Raw genomic sequence first — 17078 nt, 5'->3', positions numbered from 1 at the left:
CCGTGGAGTACTTTTAACTTCTATCATTTTGCCTCTTACAGAAAATAATACTTGTGCAGATAGAAATCGCATTGAAATTGCACTAGTACATTGTGCAACTGCCAAGCCGGAGGCAAAACGCTTCCATAAAAACAAAATCTTGACATGCTTTTTGGAGAAACGGCTTCATCAGTAATACTGTATGTCCGAAAATTTCAGGCATCGTTTTTAATATTGTCATCAGGGAACAAATATTGTAAGTCTGCCGCAGTAAGCGCTTCCCCAGCAATGAGTTTGATGAAAAACCATTAACACGCAAGGTAAATAACGTTTTGAATATGCATGTTAAGTGACCAATTGGAACGAAATTAATTCTGAAGTTTGACAATTTTGTATTTTACTCAACTTTCTAAAAGTGTCATTTTCTTTCATCAAAACTAAACCTCATACCTTAAAATAGGGGTTGTTGCAAGCAGAAGGTGCCTATATTGAAGACTGTACAGAGTTCTTTTAACTAATGCATCACCCATACATCCATAATATCACTGATGACGAATGACAATGAAGGACTCAAAGTATAATTAATTTTCCATCATTAATGGCGATTTCTATTGAAAGCACAACACCTGCTAGCCTTAACTACAGAAAACCTGTTCAGTAGTCAGTACGCCGCGCAAGGCTGTTTGAAACCCTACTACACAGGTGAGTAATAACCGTCTAGGCTCCAGTTAAAACATCGGGGAACGCCGGTAAATGATTGCCAGATTACACCATAATTACTGACAATAGTCAGATAGGATGTAAACAGAGTCAAAGAAAGACATAAATCTGTGAAAAGCTGCATAGGGAAGGATGTTTACATCATACTGAACTTCTCAATGTTGAAGGAAACTGAGGACACACGAAGAGGTACTGTTGTTAGATAATATAACCTTGCTGTCTTAGTTATTAATCACAACCCTTAGTACTTGTTAAAAGGCTGCCAAGTACAACGTCGGACTAAAATACGACGATACTCACAACTTTTCCCATCCTCGATACAAAGGGAACCCAGTAATACACCAAATCGTTAATTAAGACTTAACTGACAACTTAAAAAGGACACACAACGTACAACCACTCAACTTCATCTCACGTTACGGAAATACTCAAAACCGGTCATTTTTTTTAATGATATGAGAGCTTTCTCAGGAATCGCATCATCATCATTCAATTACATTTCAACTCATTTAATGTATAGAAAAAAAGGCAGAGGCGTTTGCATCAACATCTTATTGCTGCAAGCGATGAGAGCAGCGACACTAATCTTGACATGCGCGCTACTTTCGACGAGAATCTCAATGCTTCGGTATGTAGGTGTGTATGTATTTATGTATGCTGGGCGATGATCGTGAGTTGGAGCAGTGAGTTTCAACAATGCATCATGGGATGATATTGCTAATAGGCTGCCAAAATAAGTTGTATTTACAGTGCAGAATCCAGTACTTCATGTTTGTGGGAATATTCATCAAGTTCACGAAATGTTTAGTGAGACCTCTCTCGGATGACAATGTTCGTTTATGAGTTTTTCAGCTTTGTTAAGTGCTCAAGTCCACCCCATTCGACAATGGAGAGTTTGATCTTCGATGATATACTTATCGAAGGCGATAGGATGTCTTTAAATGCTCTCGAAAATGGTGAAAAACCTGTTGCTAAAACCATATCACTAAATCATCTTCCCGATCAAGTTTGTTGGCCTTTACATCATCCCAGTACTCTACAAAATCAGTGTCTATTGTGGACAACGGCAGTTCGTTTTATTGTTATTGTTTTGTTCTAGTTAGTTGTTCTATATTTTATATTTCTGATAATCTGTTTTACATATATATTGAGCCATTACAATCACTATTGATATGTTAAATACTACATACCATTTTTATAGACAAGTTTTGTGTCCAAAATAGCCCATCGTTGTCATTTTACCTGTCGTTTATAGCTATTCGTTTTGTTGTTATTGTTTTCTTTTTGTTATTTCTTCTTATTTATATTTCTGATAATCTATTTTATAGATTTTCAACTTTACAACAGTAACTACAACTGACACCTGTTCTTGTTACTTGCTTACCAAGTTAAGATTAATCCCCAAAGCTATGATCCTTATTGTGCAAATAGAGAAATCACTTTTCATGACAATATGAATACTTTTCTCCATTGCATAAACAAAACAATAAATTTTCTCAAAATTATCGAGCAGTTTTCATTAACTCGTGACATACACTTCAACTTATTGATACTATTTCACTATACCTCCTTTGCCTTCTTTTCTAGTATTTTTGACGACTCACAGACGTCCTTTGCTACAATTACTATCACAAATTAAAGTGCCCCTGTGACCAAAAAAATTAATTCTTCTTTTTCTTTGGATTTCAAAACTATGTTAACCAAACACTAATCGACCAAAGTTTTAGGCCTTGATTTCATAAAAACACACCTGCTTATTTTACTGGAATTTTCCTATTTAATGGTCCGCCATTACGAACTTTAAGTTCTTGAGAGAGAGAGCTGGATCGAGGAGAAAATATATACCGGTAGTTAAACGAGACTTACCTGAAGTCGAAGTTTGACTGAAATTCTATGTAGCCATTGGTCTGGAGCTAAGGAGTCACTTGGAACTTAAAAGCATCATGCTTATGAGCAAGTACGAGGCAATAAATCAAACATTTAATGATCACAATGTGAACAGGAGAGTAACTGCAAAAACACGTGACAACAAAAAAAGTGAAGAGGCACAATGATAAATAACAAACTAGAATCTATGACATTGTTGTGTGCTAACTAGTACAATAAATAGCTCACGGAATGTGATTAGTGGCAATCAGTAGCTCATCACCAAAGTTCCTCCCTAGATGTATAACTGGCTTGTTATAGTGGTTGCATTTAAGATTGTGTGTACTGGAACATTCTTACTAAAGGCGGCAGACGCAGAAGCTGCCCTCGTGCTATGAGCGCTGAAGAGCTAAATATCGATGCCTAACTTGGTCATAACAGCTCTCAACCAACGCCCAATAGTGTCAATGTATGCCGCCTTATTAGGCTTATTGTAGGTAATCATAGTCCCCCCTCAGGGTAGAGGGGTTAAAGTGAAGTAAACCTTAAGCTGTGTCACTATGCATAGATCATTAGAGCGTGTGTATTCACGAAACTCTACTGTAGTTGTATGTTTGCCTGGTCGAGTCGTTTTTAAAGAACCTGTTACCTGAAAGGTGCATTTGGCATCTGTTAGGGTCATAAATTTTACCGAAAGTGTTTTAAGAGTTTGTAGCGCTTGACTACTGAGTAAAGCAAGTAGTATTGTAACTTTCAGGTTCAAGTCCTTACGTTTGGGAGTAGAGCCAATTTGCAATTCTCTAACATGTTGAGAACAAGTGAGATATCCCAGATCTCCTTATAATGTGGGAGCGCCGGTCGTAGCGCCAAGACTCCCTTCAACAAACGCGTTACTAAGGGGTGGTTTCCAAACGTTTGACCTCCCGGAAGGGTGATAATTGAGTTAAGGCACTCTTGGCAGTATTGATACAGCTATAGCCAATTCCAGTGGCAAACAGTTCAGCTAGAGAGTTTACGCCCTCTTGGATAGATGAATGAAGGGGATCAATGTTCTTTCTACCACAGAATAATTCCCATGTTTTGAGAAAGGGTCGGTACTGTTTAGCAGTTCCATTACGCCAGGACTTGGTGATGATTTCAGAAGCTTCCTTCGAAAGTCCCTCGCAAGTGAGGAGTCTCCCGACAAGTGGCAAGGAATTAGTTCCAGCTGTGGGTAGAGAGGATGTAATATCTCTGGGCTTTTGGGAAGGTACAACGTGTTCTTGGTGTTCGGCAGAAGGAGTGGGCTGCTGGCTACCATTCTCATCAACTCTGGCCACCAAATCTGTGTGGGCCACTTGGGCATCACAATAAGGCCTGTTGATCCCTCCTGTTGAATTTCCTGTGGCACTCTAGGAAGAAGACAAAATAGAGGGAAGGCATAAGACATTTGGCATTTCCAAGACATGTGGAAAGCATTAACTGCGATGTAATATCTCTGGGCTTTTGGGAAGGTACAACGTGTTCTTGGTGTTCGGCAGAAGGAGTGGGCTGCTGGCTACCATTCTCATCAACTCTGGCCACCAAACCTGTGTGGGCCACTTGGGCATCACAATAAGGCCTGTTGATCCCTCCTGTTGAATCTCCTGTAGCACTCTAGGAAGAAGACAAAATGGAGGGAATGCATAAGACATTTGGCATTTCCAAGACATGTGGAAAGCATTAACTGCGATGGCCCCTGGGTCAGGGTGGTAAGATACCTAATGAAGCTGAAAGTTTAAAAAAAGTCAATGCTTTGGCAAGCACCAAGTTTGTGGACAGACTCAAGAAAAGTTTTGGGGTTTAGAGTCCACTCCAACTGAGGTTGAGACATTCGTGACTGTCTATCTGCCTCAACATTACTGACATCTGGAATGTGTGCAGCTGTGACCCACTTGTTGAGAGAGAAGCACCACAACCGAATTTAATGGCAAGTGCATTCCTGTCAGGGAGCCATGGCAGTAGTGTTGTCAGTCATTATTATCTTAACATGTCTACCGGCAATCTTCTTGACAAACACTTTGAGGGCTAAAAATATTGCAAGAAGCTCTAAGTAGATAATGTGGAGGTTAGCTTCTGAATCAGTCCAGAGTCCTCCTGTGCTCACACCGTGTGAAGACCCCCAACCCTTTGTTGATGCATCACTTGTAAGGAAAAAGAAAGGAAACGAACTTTATTTAAGTGTCTAGTCGTTCTAGCGCTGGAGCACTAATTGGGGACACCGTAAACTGAAATTAACAAGTAACGCAAAGCAAGTGAAATGTTAGTTTTTGCGGAGAGGAGAAACCGAAGCTCCCGGAAAAAAAACCTCTCGGTGCAGAGTAGAGAACCAACAAACTCAACCAACATATGACGCCGATTCTGGGAATTGAACCCGGGCCACATTGGTGAGAGGCGAGTGCTCTCACCACTGCGCCATCCCTGCATGGGAATCGTACGTCCTTCCTCTAAAACATGGGCTTCTCCGATTCACATGGTTCCCAAAGGCACCGGTGAATGTTGCCCCTAGCATGTGGAGACTACCGCCCGTTGAAAATTACTACCACACCGGATCACTAAACTTTTCCACACATCCAGGATTTCTTGCCAACTTAACTGGCACAACCATCTTCTCCAGGATCGATTTGATGTGCGCCTACCACCAGATCCCTGTTAGTGCGGATGACATCGCAAAGACGGTCATTACCATCCCATTTGGTCTATATGAATTCTGCAGCGTGCCCTTTGGCTTAAGGAATGAAGCTCAAACGTTTCAGCGTTTTATTGATGACGTTTGTTGCGATCTCGACTTTGTTTTTGTCTACCTGGATGACATTTTGATTACTAGCTCCTCCCTAACCGAACGCCTTCAGCATCTTTGAACCCTGTTTGGACGTTTATCAAGCCATGGGCTAGTCGTCCACCAGCAAAATGTGAGTTTGGAAAGACTGAAGGGAATTTCTTGAGCCATACCATTAACGATCATGGCATCCGACCCCATCTGACTGGTGTTGAGGCAGTTCGCACCTTCCCTGTTCCCCAGGACACGAAAACCACTGCACCAGTTTGTTTGCCTTATCAACTACTACCACCGCTTTGTTCTCAGGTGTGCTGCGATGTTACAGCCTCTACATCAGGCCCTAGCAGCCGACGGTTTCACCTGGACCCCCTCTGGTCAAGAAGCCTTCGACGCAGCTAAACGTACGTTGTCAGAAGCTGTGATGCTGGTACACCTTCACCCCAACGAAGCTACGTGCATGACCACGGATGCATCTAATGTTGCCGTACTTGAGCAGTTCATTGAAGGACAATGGAAGCCTATCTCCTTCGTTTCAAAGAAGTTGTCCTCTGCAGAACTTAACTAAAGTGCATTTCATCGTGAACGTTTGGCCGCTTACCTCGCAGTCCTTCGTTTCCAATACTTTGTTGAGGGCCAATAATTCTATATTAACACAGATCACAAGCCCATTACCTTCGCGCTTCAAGGTACCACTGAACGGCGATCACCAAGGCAGGCCCGACACCTAGCTTTCATCTCAGACTTAACAAATGATATGCGCCACATAGAAGGTCTCGCTAATCCTGTCGCTGATGCACTATCCCGAAAAGGCCTTTCTGTTGCGCAAAGCCAAGACCAAGACCTTAAGAGCCTCTTCACTTCTCCAACTTCCTTGCAGCTGAAACAGGAACCTACTCCACATTCCAACAATGCGCCGTGCCGTATTTGACAACCGCCACTCCTTGTCACACCAAGGTATTAAGGCCTCTCTTTGCCTGGTCTCTGAACTGTATGTCTGGCCAAACATGAAACGCGACATTGCCACCTGTACCCGAACTTGTCATGCCTGTCAGCAGGCGAAAGTCTACCGAAAAAATCAAAGCTCCACTGGAAACCTTTCCAGCACCTTACTTCCCCTTCAACAGCATTCATGTCGACATTCTTGGTCCCTTACCTTCTTTAAGGAGCAAGGATGGCATAGTCAGTTAGTGTGCGGCCTTGGTGCAGGAGGTCCTGAGTTCGATTCCCGGATCTCGCATCCTTGTTTCGACTTCTTTGCTTTCTGCATAGCTAAGTAGCTTTAAATACCCGTAAAAAGGAGCACTCATGGAGAGGGGGGAGTAAAATGAGCGCATCTTCGACCTCAGGTTTATCAGTTGAATTACTGTTACGAGTTATCGACGTTACTTTACTTTTCCAAGGGCAACCCTAACTTGTCCACCTGCATTGATCGGTATACCCGCTGGCCGGAGGCCATTCCAATGCCTGATGCCACGGCTGAGTCCTGCACTTCAGCCCTCCTTTCCGGATGGGTCTCGCGCTTCGGTGTGCCAAGAACGATCACCTCCGACAGGGGACCGTAGTTTGAATCCGAACTTTGGAATTCCCTTATGACTCCCTTAAGCGGCTTCATTGGTTGCCAATTAAGTATAGAGTACAATATAAGATTTCGCTACTAATTTTTAAGGCGTGGCATGGATTTGCGCCAACGTAGGACCTGATTAATGCTAAACTTGTTACTAGGTATAGTTTGAGATCTGATTCTGGAAATTTTCTGCAAGTTCCACGTGTAAGGTGTAAGACCTTAGGCGAACGCGCATTTGCGCAGGTCCTACTGTTTGGAATGCTCTCCCATTAAAACTTAGAACATGAGATAGTATGAACATTTTTTAAAAAAGGACTTAAGACCTACCTTTTTAGGAAAGCGTTTTATTAGGATATTTGTATTATATTGGTATTATATTTTATTATATTTTAATTTGGTTGTATTTAATTACAGATAGTTATATACGATTGTATTATTATTTTTAGATTATAAAGCGCTTTAGAATATTTCAATAATTATGGCGCTATATAAGATTAATAAACCATTATATTATTATGATTTGTTAGTTGTGTTCCGGAGGGAATAAAAAGTCTTGTGCTTCGCTCCGTTTCTCCTTCTCGAAAATTGTGACACCTCCATGTATGGCAGTACTACATCTGATTATTTTGGTATATCTCCTCCTGACGTCCAAACGTATCTCAATAACCAGACTATTCAAGAGCATTTCAGTTAGAAAAGATTTATTTTTGCAACATGTTTCTATCAGTAATTTTTTATTATATTGAACTGAAAATATGACCAACATTAAATTCAAGTGTTAAATTACAAATTACGTGTCACCCTTTGAAACAATGAGTGGTAGTCATTTTATATACCCCATGTACAACAACATATTAAATGTTAGTAAAAACTGTCTGTCATTTCTTATTTAATTTTGTGACTTTTTCACTCGCATCCCAACTATAATTTTTGTTTCACCAGGTTGAGTAAAATCACTCTTAACAGTTTTGATGGCACCAAACAATTGGGAAGCCCGAAATAATAACTATGGTGAACAGTTAATGTTCCATTGAAGCCAACAATACTTTCACCATATAAAGTTGCAAGTTGATTTCTTTTTCCTGGAGGTCTATTGTTTCTCTTTTGTCTCTGCAGCTAGGGCTTTTTCCTTGTACTGCAGCTCTTGTTCTCTGAAGTTTGACACAGCTTCATTATTCTCTTTTAGAAATGTCACTACATCTGATCTTCTGGTTCTTGTTTTTACCGTAGAAAGGAAGGAAGGAACAAATAATTTACTGACTAAATCAATGAAAATTAAGTTCTGACATAAAATTAACTTCTGACGTAAAAATAGTTTAAAAATCAAAAATTTAATAAAACGTTTCGATCAAAGACCTCTTTCGGTTATCACAACTTTTGAATAAAAACGATATTGAAATAAGAGTTATTTAATAAACGAAAGCAGAAGTGCTATAAATGTTTCATTTTTTAATAAAGAGCTAAATATTTCAAATTCAAACCTTCCAACTCAAATAACAGCAGCTTACAAGAAGTATGTAGAGGAGTCACATGTTAGTAAAACTCATCTTGACACTAATGTATTTCAATACTTCTTGGATGATGATATTTATGAGATATAGCAAAATCAATGTATATCAAAAGAGTCCACATAGTTATGATAAAAATGTGATTAATATTGTGGACTGGTAAATCTGATAATAATTGTCGAGAAAGAATAACCTATTTACTTTGTGGACTGCTAATAAAAAAATTTACAGCTTGAGTTGAATGGATAATAGATAATAGATAATAAGGATGTATGGGACAAAACTAGACTTTGGTTTGCCGTTAATGTAACAAATGCAATTTCAACAACTGTTAAGAAACAACATGGTAATATTTATTATACAAGATCTACCCCACGAGGTTCTTCACAATTGCCTATTTTTAATGTTATTTATGGTGTTGAAGGATTTGAAAATGACGTCATATCAGATGTCTATGATTATCACAATGCTTATGTAGCGTCAAAAGCAGAGTTTAAATTAAATGTTGATATGAATAATCAACCATTCAAAAATTCATTCCAACGTTTAAAGCAAAAGATAACGCGCACACATCTTACATTCCTGATGGAGGCACTATAACAAAGGTTTTTACACATTATTTTTATTCTCCTGTAAGACGATTAACTCTATAAATACTAGTGATATTAAAGGTTATAAAAAGGGAATTGAAATGAGCAAATATGCTTACAAAACACACACATGACAAACTGTTAGTCGATTTCAGAGCTTCTCTAAGAAGTGGAGAATTCAATCAGATTCAATTTATTTTTTAACTGAAAGTTATAGATGAAAATATTATCGATCTTTAACCTCTTTCGTATAAAAATTCAAGTAAACTATATTTTTTGAGAATCACTTATTAATAATTTTAGGAACGTCATCCTTTATTAACTCATAAACTTGCTTCCACCAAGTTTCACAAGTGTTAATGTTGTCTTTGATTTTGAAAGTGGAATAAATTCATATTCCATAGCAAAATTCTAAATATCTGCCTTAAAATGAATTCAATATTAATTACACGTTTGCGGTCTTTGTTAACCTGTGGTAATACTTCATTAATTAAAGCGAATATTCTCAGTATTTTCTCTCTTTCATTAATTGTTTGTTAATTTTTACTTCTAAATTATTGATAATATTTAAAATATGATACTTATATTTATTTTCATGAAAATTCATGTAAAGAGCAAGTAAATCGTAAGCTATGAACACTACCACAAATCTTACAAACATTCCTATTCACAAAAAGCATACCCCATATTTTTCAATTAATGAACATTTACAAACCAGTCAAACTTTCTGAGTAATATTTCCTCACAAAACAAACTTTACTTACAAATTTTGCTTACAAATTTTGGTGAAAGATGCATCATCCACTTTCTGATTGGTTAAAATTGTCACGCTACAGTGCCTTTTTCACCGCGCACCGGTGGCTCAGCTGGTTGAGCACCGGGCTGTCACGCGGGAGGTCGTGAGTTCAACTCCGGCCGGACCAACATTCAGGGTCTTTAAATAACTGAGGAGAAAGTCCTGCCTTTGTAACGACATCTGCGAATGGCTAGACCTTTAAGTCTTCTCGGATAAGGACTATAAGCCGTAGGTCCCGTCTCATAACCCTTGGGTATAAATTCTGTGGGACTTAAAAGAACCCACACACTATTCGAGAAGAGTAGGGGATGGAGTTCCCGGTGTTGTGGTCTTATCTATGCATATAGGGGTTAGGTGTCAATTGGGACGAAAGTTCTGTTCCTCTCCCTTACCACTCCAAGAATTGTGGCAAATAGATTAAATTAATTAATTTAATTAATTAAATTCCTGTTTCATTTGAATATGAATATTTACACATGCACACTCCAATTATAACAAACATATAGTTTTCCCAAAAAAATATTACCATATAGTTGGCCTTATAGTGAAAATTGGCCTAAAACATTAAGCCCAAAAAAAGCACATTTCCAAAAATGGGCCAAAAAATTGAAGCCTAAAATTTTAGTAGTAATGTATCGCATATTACTACTCGCGTTGCCATCCAAAAACAGTCAAAGAAAGGTGCCTGCCAGGTGGTCAACTTTGCTTCTAAACAATTGCCTCTATTTTGCTTTTGTCACTGCGTTCCACTCAGCAGTTAAACAGATATTGACGGAACAATGGATCCTTAGAAAAATTTGTTCAGGGCGATCTACCTAAAACCTCCGATAATATCATACAAAAAAGGGAAATCTCTTAAAAAGACATGCTCGTCAGGACAAAAATATAACCTTGTAAACGAAAATCTCAAAAGCACTAATTATCACGGTATTATTATTGTTGTTATTAGGGACTTTAAGCAAATCGCTACGGCTGGCGCTAATACGGCTGCCGGAAGTAAATTTCGCCCCAAAATGAGACACTGCGCATGTACGTTAATGTACGTCGGTCGCATCCAGCCGTAGTGTGAAATCTGACTACGTGAATCGGGATGCTTTGCCGTGGTGGCTACTACGTCGGGTTTATTTAGCTTCTAGATCTATGGCCTTTTTCAACGGACATCTCGGCATTTTAAGAATTCCATTGCATGCTATATCCTTTAAATTCAATTTAAGTCAAGGATTGTGTCAAGGTTGCCTCTCATAAGCTTGTAAATCCGTATCATGAACTTACGATAAGTTTTGGCAGAGGTGTTGGAATTATCGAATGGCGAAGTGAGTCAAGTGAAATATTCGTGTTCAGCACAAGGTTGTTTTTCTTCGGTTACGTTTGCTTTGAGGATTTAGTGAAGATGTTTTATATCTGGATACCATACGATGCTATTTTTCTTTTTTGAGTATTGATATATAGAGAATACTTCATGGAAAGTGCGGGCGTACAGTATTTACGCACGAGTTGTTGACGTATCAGAAATCGAACGACTGAGCGCAGCGAACGAGTGAGATTTCTGATAAAAAAACCAACGAGTGCGTAAATAGTGTACAAAGCACTTTACATGCGGTATTGTGTTTATTATATACATGCTGAGATTTAAAGTCTTGTTAATGACAAACCAAGACAAGACTCTGTTACACGACTTCAAGTCAAAAACTCATGCAAAGATTATAACATAGGCTTAAATTTGTGCCGGAAATTTGACATTAAAGCAAGCAAAGAATGTGAAAATAGTATTTCAAATGTCCCTCAATACTTGAAACAAGGCACCTTAAACTTGAAGGCTTATAATCCTCTCCGTCATTACGTCTCACAGAACGAATTAAGTCCGAAAGGTGCTTGTTTAATTCTGCGGCCTCTATGTTTTGCACTTCTCGACCGTCGCTCTTTTCGTTTCTCAAACGTTTCCAGCAATTTCACATCTCGTTTCGTTTTCTCTTTCGTATTCTTGTTTTCGAGACTTAAACGCGTAATCCTCCACCGAAGTATCCGGCGTGATCAACAAACCTTTTCTCGTTCATGTTTTTAAGCTTGCAAAGGCTTTAAATTTCTCAAACAAGAGAAACACTGCCACCTGAATGAAAATCACCCTGTTACGGCTCACACGTCAAAAAACATGATACGCGGCACCTGATTGGATGTATCGTTTTCCTCACACGTGGAAAAAGCGATACCCGCCATTTGATTGGCTGTTGGGTTCTTAGACCAGCTTGTGAACCGAATTTATTTCGTGCCTTTTCAGTGGGTAAATGTCAGTATGTATATAATAAATTTGTGTTTTTCACTTGATATTCTTAGAGATATTTGTCTCTGAAATTATATATTCATCCATCAAATTGTTGTTATTGCACAAGGTGTATAGCATTCGCGTTTGCTCAGAAATAATCTGTTCGTTCTAGCAAGGCGAACAACGGCCATCGTCCTTTCAGCGAAGCCATTTGACTGTGAGAAACTAAATAAAAGCCTAGATTTTAAGCTCCTTAGCCTATGTTTCCTTGTACAGTGAAACCTCTATTAAGCGGACACCTTCGGGACTTTCCCAAGTGTCCGCTTAATAGAGGGTGTCCGCTTAATAGAGGTTTGTAAAAATTGCGCAGTGTTTGTTAACGATTAACATTCAACAGCTACTCCGTACTGTGATAAAGTTCCATTTTGTTAAGGAAGCTATCCAGAGTTCAAGTTCAATACCGTTCATTAACAATTCTAATTAGTTTTTTAAATGCAAAAACATAACAATAGAACAGCAACGATAATATGCGCGGTACATGGACTCTTTCTGTGTTTGTGTACACATTAGTTATTTCTTACAGTAATCATACTTTGAAGATTGTTTCTGGTTTCGAATAACTATTTCCTGAAGCAGATCTGTTGATTTAGACAGGACAAGCGAAAGCTTTTCATTCCCTTTATATCTTGCATATTCGAGAAGCTTTTCGGCCATTTGTACCGCTTCCCAGTCGGAGTTTATTTCCAGTGCCTTCTCTTCCTCGTCATCCACACAGCGCTTTCGCACCAATTTCGTCTGGCCGGTATTTCTGGGTCTTGATCATTTTGAACCAAAACGTCCTCCCTCACTTTTGTTCTCCATTCTGGGTCAGAGGGATCTACGAGCCCGGAACAAACTTCAAGGTCGTTGTCACAACAAACAAATTCTTGCGCTGGACAAGAAGCATTGAGAGAATTCACCAGAAGTTGCAAGCTTGACAGTTCTTCGCCTTCAAAAGGGTCATTCATCCTCGTCCTCCTCCACTTTGGCCTCGGGATATACGCCAGTACGCTTGAAACATTTAATGACTGTATCACTGGAAACTTCGTCCCATGCCTGTTTCCCCCATTGGATGGACCTTAGGAGATCGACGGATTTGACAATCTCACTTGCATTACTGGATCCATTGACTTTGCTGCAAACATGACGTAAAAGGCGCTTTCTTGTATTACATTTCCAGCTTGCGATGATTCCGCTGTCAAGTCGCTGTGTCTTTGACGTGGTATTTTAGGGCAAAAACTTCAGGGTGTTGTTCGAAAATTTTCCCTCGAGATTTGTGGAGTGGTAAGGCGCGTTATCCAGAAAGAGCAAAATGTTCCTTTGCCGTCGCTGTAACCGCTGGTTTAATGAGCTAAGAATGTTATCCATAATATCGTTAGTCATCCACGCCTTCTTGTTGCTAAAATAGTAGCATCCATATGGCCGTTTCCTGTCGTTCAGATGTTTGAAACAACGAGGCTGAACAGCATGGCCAATAATTAATGGATCTTCTTTTCCACCTGCAGCATTCACAAAAAATGCCCAAGTGTTTCTTTTCTTGGACTGCTTGCCGCCACTGCATCTCTTCCCTTTTTCACTGAGGCTAACGTCTGGAATACCCTTCCAAAAGCACCCAGTCTCGTCCATGTTCCAGTCGTTCTCTGGCTTCCATCCCTTAATCAGTTCTTTGGATCGTTCTTTCCAGCTCTCTAGTGTTTGTGGACTGACATCTGCTTCCTCTCCGGCAACAGTCATTGTAGAAATGTTATGTGCATTTTTTAAACGTTCTAACCATTCATTGGAAGCAACAAAACCATCAAAATATAGCTTTTCAGCTATTAGTAAGACTTCCTCTTGGAGCATTGTCCCAGAGACTGGAATATTGGACACTCCCAGACCGCCTCGTTGACGTCTGCGTACTTTCCAGATCTTTGCCGTTTTAACCCCTTTCTTTGGTTGTTTTCATATGCCTCTAGAATTTCCTGTTTCTTCTTTATGATGCTTTGTATTTGGGTTTTGCCAAAACCAAACTTTTTAGCTAGCTTTCGGTAGCCCCATGTAGGATTCTCCTTTGCAAACTGTACTATTTCAAGTTGCCTTTCCAATGTCAGGCAGGTTCTGTTGCTGCTAGGGTCACAGCTTTTATTCTTTGACGGCTTCGCGGAAGAGGAGTTTGATAATGATGATGATGATGATGATGATGATGATGATGATGATGATGATGATGATGATGAAGTGGACTGAATGAATTCAGTTGCGATTTCGGAAGATTCTTTTGCGCACGCAGAGCACGGGACACAGAATGCAACGCAATGCCCAGCCTTCCATCCTGGCTCATCCTCCGATGCCGCTACATGGCAACTACTGCTGCGATTACACACAGGCTTAGCACATTTGAGACATCAATATGTCGTGTTCTCTTTACAGTTCCTACAAGCCAACTGAGACATCCTCGAATATCAGAAAACAGCACAGTCCGAGAATTTTGATACTGTAAACACATCAGTCAGGGGCATGAAGCACAGTAAGAAGATTACATCATGATCATGTTGACCTTTGCCCCTGCCAAACATACCAGCCCGAGTGATTGTTTGCTAAAAATAGCACTAAATGTAGTTTAGTAGATGTAGTAAACGTAGTTGCTTCACTTCAACTTAGCAAGATTGAGACAAGTAACGATGTTCTACGAGTTCAATCGTTCCTGAGAGAGTACCACGAGTACAAAGAAATATGGGAACCTAAAATTGGCCAAGAAGCGATGTTAATGTGAGAACCCGTACGCAAAACCAATCGGACTCTAATGCAGACGCAGTGGTAGGTTGTGTTGCAAGTGACACTATGGCGAGGAAGCAAGAATTCTCGAATACGGAACCACTCAAACACCCCAACGAGTTTCATCCCGGACACGAAGAAGTGGTTGGGCATCTTCCTAAGCTAATGGCACTGCACGTGACAAAGTTTTGTGAAGAGACCGACAAATTCTGGCAAGGTAACAGTTACGGCGAAAAGAGTAAACCGAGGTGCCGGATATGGCTTACAGCTTCCCTGCGAATACCTCTTCTATGGTGATAAGTTTTCATGTGAGTGACTAAAGAACAAATTAGCCAAGGATTTGATTGTGAATAGCTGCGCTGTACTTTGTGCAAGACTTTTGGGTGAACTTTTGGGTGATCGCGGATGACAATTATCCTGCCGGATATCGGTCTGATCGAATGTTTATTGACAGCTAAATGCATTGATTTGTTATTATTAATCGACTGCAGTATTTCAAGGACGTAATCCAATACTATACATTGTCAATTCAGTCCGGTGACCGCTTAATAGAGGTTTTTAACAATAGAAATTAGGCAAATACAATTTATTTTAGTGTCCGTGTCCGCTTAATAAATATGGGTTCATTATAAAGGGAAATATAAGACGTTAATTTCTCTCAATTTCTCTCCTTCTTTTCTCGATTGTATGCATTACATAACTAAGAGAGTAAAATAAGGGTCAAGTCTTTCTTTGGTTTATAAATGAAAAAAAACGATTTTCACACTTGAGTAAATAATTATTTCGTGTGTGAACTACCGGACGTTACATGTCAACAACCGGACGTTGCGTCCGGCGTCCGGCGTCCGGCGTCCGGCGTCCGGCCTGAAACGAAACCCCTGTGTAACGGTTATATGAAAATTTGATAATTAATTACCATTGTTTTACATTAGAATATAATAATTAACTAAACATATAATAGTTAATTTCCATTGGGGTGGAGCATGACAAAATCATGAAAAGTGTAGGGAACATTCTCGGTTGACAAAAAATGAAATTTATCTGATCCGCAAATACATATCAGTCCCGTACAGACTGTACTGCGTGCGGGACGTTGAAATTTGGAACTTTTTAATGTCTAAGAAGTAAAACAAGTGATTGGTGCAAACGGCTTATTGACAATATCAACAACAGACAAACCAACTAATTTTATTAAAAATACACCTACGGACATTTCACTAACAACGCACCAATCACCGTTTACAGTCTTCAGTCACAGCTAATAACAACACGGCTTAACTGACGGACGACCAATAATATCACGACTTGGTTGACCAATCAGATATTCAACGACCAGAGTATTTATACCACCTACTGAGTCGGACGTTACACAAATCACTTGACTCTGATCGATGATGACTTACCCTCAGGTTGTCGAAACGTCAGTCAAGGCGCGTTTACAAGACAGAAGAAAAATGGCACGGGTCCGATAAAAAGTGGAACGGTTCCATTCACTTTTGTAAAGAAACAGTGAACTTTTATCCGTTCCTCTACGGGACCATAGGCGGCTATGGTCCAGTAGCGAAACGGATAAAAGTTCACTGTTTCTTTACAAAAATGATTGGAACCGTTCCACTTTTTATCCGACTCGTGCCATTTTTCCCCTGTCGAGTGAACGCGCCTTCAGTGTCAGTCCTTCTCCGGACTACACTCTGCAGGACGATCGTACTTCACTCAGTAATATGATTCATGGATTCAAACCATTTACGAATTTTTTTTTATCCCAAAGCTCTCAAGTCCAGTGCTCTTGACACTAGCGAAATTAAAATCACATACCCAGCTGACATCTCGAGCCTACCCGCAAACACCCCAAAAGGAAATGCCGATTTAAGTGCTTTCTGTTTTTGACTCTTTTTACCGTATTTGATTTTTAAAGCCACCTACCGTTTAGCTCGCTTTCCCCTCCGAGCCAAACAAGAAGGGCAATTCCAGTTCCTGTTTTTGTTGAGTTAGTATGGCATAAAGTTTCAGGTCAAAGGACCCCAAGCCAAAGTTTTTGGCCTGGTCATTGAAGCCGAGTAGGTCAATCAAAATACTTTTGAGGGAAGCAGTATATTTGTGATCTTCACCGATTTGAACCCTTTCTATGGGCTTCTCCTCTCCAGTCCGATAAATACTAACAACTGCCTTCACTATCCATAGCTACAATCTCGGTTATGAAATTTTGTG

The 17078-nt window shown here is 39.8% G+C and overlaps 1 protein-coding gene across 1 annotated transcript in view; it reads left to right on the top strand.

Annotated features, from left to right (window-relative positions):
* Positions 1-756: 756 nt before the first annotated feature.
* Positions 757-17078, top strand: part of LOC138007112 (fibroblast growth factor receptor 2-like) — a 92015-nt gene continuing 75693 nt past the window's right edge. The window contains exon 1 of the mRNA XM_068853844.1: positions 757-888. The gene's annotated coding sequence lies outside the window, so the exon portion shown is untranslated. The remainder of the gene's footprint in view (positions 889-17078) is intronic.

Source organism: Montipora foliosa, chromosome 6 (genome assembly GCF_036669935.1).
Source record: "Montipora foliosa isolate CH-2021 chromosome 6, ASM3666993v2, whole genome shotgun sequence".
In the NCBI taxonomy this organism is placed as follows: Eukaryota; Metazoa; Cnidaria; class Anthozoa; order Scleractinia; family Acroporidae; genus Montipora; species Montipora foliosa.
The sequence above is the reverse complement of the archived record's forward strand: the minus strand, read 5'-3'. Positions and strand labels throughout refer to the sequence as shown.